We start from the raw sequence: 5,535 nt of genomic DNA, 5'->3' as shown, positions 1-5,535 counted from the left end.
AACTTGCCTTGATTTTATTTGAATTTGATTTTTAGGACCTGCACACGTACGCCAACATATTTTTATGGGCATTTTATAAATAAATTCTGACTTTTCAATTAGTTGTTAACACCTGTAAAACTTTCTGTGCAGACAGTGAAGAAAATCATGAAGATCTGTACAAATATTTTAGGACATGCTGATTCTACTGCACTATATTTACCATGGAAAGACTTCAGTGACTGTCATGATTCTCTGCCAAAATGTCAACCTTGTGCTCTGCATCCAAAAGTTCATGCAAATGGGAGAGACTCGAAAGAGGCAAGGTACAGGGAACTGCTGGGGGTAGGAGAGAGGGAACTGGGAAGATTAATGGGGTACTTTGGGGTAAGTGCACCTTACATTAATCACATAGCCTCAAAGGGTCTCCCTGAGAAAGGCCATGGTCAGTTGCTTTGCAAATCCATGAAAGGCAGTACCAGTGCAAAGATGTTTTCATCTCATGCCTTCTGTTTATGGATGCCAGATGACTGGCAATATTAAAATAGCATTTTTGAAATCCACAACTTCCAGAATTTTAGCCAAATCCTATTTGCTGGAAATACAACTCTGGATACCAGCAGGTTTGTCTTGCTTAGAGTAAGAATGCCAAATTTACCCGTAAGTACTTACCTCTGAGGAGATCTATTTCTTAATGTCTAATCTCATCATCAGATTTTGCTTTAAAAAATGACTAGAAATTTTGCTGGCACCCTAGAGAAGTGTCATTACCTTCCCCATTTGACAGAAGAGGACATCAGAGCTTAGTGTGGTTAAGTAACTTACCCAAGATCAAACAGGAAGAGGTAAACCTGGGGTTCAAACCCAGGGAATTGGAATCTAGGTTCTGCATCCCTGATGACATCATTCTGCCTCTCAATAGTTATGCAAATTTAGAGCCGTAGTTCTCAATCTTTGATGCACGTTAGAATCATCTGGGACATTGTATGGGGTGGGGGAATGTGATACTTGACTTGTGATTCAATTCAAGGAAAATGGGACCAGTCACAAGTAGTTTCAAAAGCTCCCCAGGTGATTCTAATGTGAAGCCAAAACTTGAGCTTCACATGTTTTGCTGTTTGTGTCCCACCCCCCAAGACCGATTTATTCTGTCTGGCATGTGACCTGAGCTTTAAGACTTTCAAAAATCTCTGCCCCACCTTCCAACCACCCAGTTGTTCTAATAGGCAAACAAATGTGGTAACTCTGCTTTAATAGCCCTTAAACTCCAGTCAGTATCAGAATTATTTGCAGAACTTGATAAAAATGCAGAAGTCCAAGCCCTGTCCTTTTTCACTGGGCCTGGGCCTCTGTGAATTTCAAACTTAAATGCACGTGAAAATCATCTGGAGAGCTTGTTAAGTGGCACTTTCCTGGGTACCACCCAAGAGATTTTGGTTCACTAGGTCAGGGTGGACATAAAGATTTGCATATTTAATAAGCTCACAGGTGATGTCATTGCTACTGATCTGGAAATCACAAGGAAATGGAATTTTCTCCCCAGGGACACTGGTCAATGTGTGGAGGCATTTTTTTGTCCCAATGGGGGTAATGGAAGGGCACTCTTGGCTTCTAGGGGGCAGAGGCCAGGGGGGCTGCTTAACATCCTACCATGCACAGGAGAGCCCCGCCCCCCCAAAAGAAAACAATTATCTATTCCAAAATGTTAATTATGCCAAGGTTGAGAGACCCTGCTCTAGACTTGAGAGAGATGTTTAGATTCTTATTAACCAGATAATTTATAGATTTGGAGCAAAAATGTAGAACTCTTAAGTTAATATCTTTAAAATTGAGATACAGAACCAACTGTATGGTGTACATTGTAAAATGTAGAACACTGTGATTTTTATTTATACACATAAGACTATAGCATTTGGATGTCTTTCAGGGGGTTCCAAATCCTGTATGAGGTTGCATTGAAACTGTACACAAAAATCAAAACCTACTGTGAAAACCATTAGAAGATAATTATTCTTTTTATAAAAGCAGTGGACATAGGAACTAATAAAGTCAGTGTTCATAGTGTATTTTATTTTTATTGAAGAATGACATACAATATTGTATTAGTTCCAGGTGTATAGCATAGTGATTCGAGATACATTACATTATAAAATGGTCACCACAGTAAGTGTAGTCACATCTGTCACCATACAGTTATGATGTTATTGACTATATTCCTTATGCTGTATGTTACACGTGCATGTCTTACTTATTTTCTAATCTCTCTTGCCTACTATGTCCATCCCTCCCCCCTCCTCGCTCCTGGCAATCGTCAGTTTCTCTGTATCTGAGTCCTTTTGTTTTGTTTGGTCATTTGTTCTGTTTTTCAGATTCCACAAGTGAAGTCATATATTTGTCATTCTCTGTCTTACTTATTTCACTTATTATTAAAACTCTCCAGGTCCCATCCATGTATTGCAAATGGCAAGATTTCATTGTTTTTATAGCTGAATAGTAATCCATTGTCTATAAATACCTCATCTTCCTTATCCATTCACCCACTGATGAACATTTAGGTTGTTTCCATATCTTGGCTGTTACATATAGTGCTGTGAACATAGCGGTACACATGTCCTTTCAAATTCTTGTTTTCATTTTTTTGATAAATACCTAGATGTAGAATTGCTGGATCATATTGTAGTTCTGTTTTTAATTTTTTGAGGAAACTCTATACTGTTTTCTATTGTGGCTGCATCAATTTACAATCCCACCCACAGTGCACAAGGGTTTCCTTTTCTCCACATCCTCACCAACACTTGTTACTTGTTATGAAACATACCACAGTGCTCTTGTGCAGGAATGTTGTCTTATAGGAGGGGCAAAAACAGTTCTGTTGAAGACAATTCACCAGGTTCTGACTTCCTGAAAATAAGATGATTTCAAAACTCCCAAGTAGAGGGGAGGCCTTGGTACTTACTTTTTGAAAAAGTCCATTAAGCTCCAATAATGGTTTGCTGCTATCCTTACCTACAGCCCTGCTGAGTAAACCAATAGCTAAATGGAAGTTCAACTGTATTCAAGAGATGTTAATGTTTATGTCTTATTGTCCACAGTCTCTCAGAGAAAGCAAAAGTAACTACAAACAGCGCTCTGCCAGAAACCGGTTTCTTCACCTGCAATATCGCTTTGGCATACAACAAACCGGTTGTTTCTAAAGTGGTCATGGCTGTTGACAAAGGGCTTTGTGTTTTTATGTGGCACACCTAATGGTCCGTCTGAAAACAAGTGTTTTGAATGTTAACTATTCTCTGACACTTTGGAGTTACTGTTGCTCTTCCCATTTCCATTAGGTCAATATAAGGTTTGTGATAACACTACACAAGTTTAAAATTTCATTACAGGAAGTGGTCTTGGGGTACTGTGAGTAATATTGGCTCGCCTCTGCTGGGTGCTGGGTCACACTGCAAGAAAGCATTTTAGAGTATCTTCAAGTTCCATGCTTTCAGCTTGAATACCACAAATGATAACAATAATTAAGAGCAGTGAAAATCGTTACTACGTTCTGGTCGTGGCACCAGTTACATCTGTCCATCACCAGCTGGTGAGCTCTGGATACCAGTACGAGGCCATTGGCATGATTAAATGTTTCAGAAATGTCTTGCCCAAAGGTGTAACAAGCTCCTCGAGGAGACACCCCCCAACCACCCTGATCGTCTGGATCTGACACAGCAAGTCACACACTGGACCCTGATGAGGAACTTCAGGCTCTCAAGCCCTCTGATGTGATCCAGTGTAGCTATGGATGGTGAGAGGCCACCATGGAGACAGACTAGCTGCCCGTCCACCAAGGCAGTGAAAGGAAGACAGTCAAAAAGATCTGTACAATATTTCCAAACATACTCATCTCTATATTTTGCTAAACACTCATCATAGAGACCATATACCTGTGTCATCTGTCTACTCTCATGATTTCCTTGGAGAATGGTGATGTGTTCAAACCGGAAGAGCTACGAGCAGAATAAGTGTTCAACTGAATAATATCCCCTGTTCAACATACTCGCCCATAAACAAGTAGTTTGTACCAGTGATTTGCCACCAATTCTAGACAGTTCCATGAGATCATGAAATTGTCCCTCTACGTCTCCACAGACCATCACTGGCCATCGAGGCTCTTGTACGTAGCATTCTTTTGACAGGGTGTCTTCAGCCTTCTGGCAGAGGCTCTTGACCTGGGACGCTGACAGCTGCTGGTGCTCTTCAGCCATTCGGTGCACGGGTCCAGGTCCTTGGTGAACACCTTGCTCATGATGCCACCCGCCCAACTGGTTGAGGCTGTGCATTACTCCCCCAGCATCATGTGCACCATGGGCCTCACGCACACGTGGGGGCTGGTTCTCTGGGAACTCGTGGGGCTACTGGCAGATGCTCTCTCTGCACCAGTGCCAACCCACGGGCTCTCCCTGGCAGTATCGGGCCACCCCCTGCTGCCCTCCTCTGCTCCTTGTCTTTTTGATATTAGCATGCTAACAGGTATGAGGTGGTCTGTCCTTGTGGTTTTTCATTTGCATTTTTCTGATGCTTAGTAATGTTAAGTACCTTTTCATGTGCCTATTGGCCATCTGTCCGTCATCTTTGGAAAAATGTCTATTTAGGTCCTCGGCCCATTTTTTAATTGGATTGTTTTGTTGATATTGAATCTTAGGAGTTCTTTATATTTTGGATATTAGGCTCTAATCACATACATGACTTACAAATATCTTAGCCTGTTCAGTAGGTTGCCTTTTCATTTTGTTGATGGTTTCCTTCACTAGGCAAACTTTTTTTTTTTTTTTTTTAGCTGGATGTAGTCCCGTTTGTTTATTTTGTTGTTGTTGTCCTTGCCTGAGGAGACAGATGCAAAAAAAAAAAAAAAAAAAAAAAAATCACTAAGACCAATGTCAACTTACTGCCTATGTTTTCATTGAGGAGATTTGTAGTTTCAGGGTCTATATTTAAGCCTTTAATCCATCTTGAGTTTATTTTTTATATGGTGTAAGTGCTTTAGTTTCATTCTTTTACATGTCGCTTTCCAGTGTCCCCAAAATCATTTATTGAAGAGACTGTACTTTCCCTCATTATATATATCTTGCCTCCTTTGGTGTAGATTAATTGACAGGATAAGCATCTGTTTATTTCTGGGCTTTCTACTGTGTTCCACTGATCTGTGTCTGTTTTTGTGACACTACTGTCCTACTTCGACTACTATACCTTACAGTATAATTTGAAATCTAGAAGCATCATACCTTCAGTTTTGTTCTTTCTGAAGATTGCTTTGGCTATTCAGGGTCTATTGCTGTTCCACACAAATTTTAGGATTCTTTATTCTAGTTCTATGAAAAATGCTGTTAATGTTTTGATAGGAATTTCATTAAATTTGTAGATTGCTTTGAGCAGTATGGACATTTTAACAGTATTCTTCCAATCCATGAGCACAGTATATCTTTCCTTATGTCATATTAATATCCTCTTCAGTTTATTTCATCAGCATCTTATGCTTTTCAGAGGTCTCTCACTTCTTTGATTAAATTTACTCGTAGG

At 40.1% G+C, this 5,535-nt stretch overlaps 1 pseudogene; it reads right to left on the bottom strand.

Moving 5' to 3' along the window:
• Nucleotides 1-3,353: 3,353 nt before the first annotated feature.
• Nucleotides 3,354-4,264, bottom strand: LOC112825235 (serine/threonine-protein phosphatase 2A catalytic subunit alpha isoform pseudogene; annotated as a pseudogene).
• Between the last annotated feature and the right edge of the window lie 1,271 nt (nucleotides 4,265-5,535).

This window comes from Callorhinus ursinus, unplaced genomic scaffold (genome assembly GCF_003265705.2).
Source record: "Callorhinus ursinus isolate GAN/ISIS: 27379988/994484 unplaced genomic scaffold, GSC_fseal_2.0 scaffold12, whole genome shotgun sequence".
Taxonomy (NCBI): Eukaryota; Metazoa; Chordata; class Mammalia; order Carnivora; family Otariidae; genus Callorhinus; species Callorhinus ursinus.
Note: the sequence above shows the minus strand (reverse complement) of the source record. Positions and strands in the feature narration are given on the sequence as shown.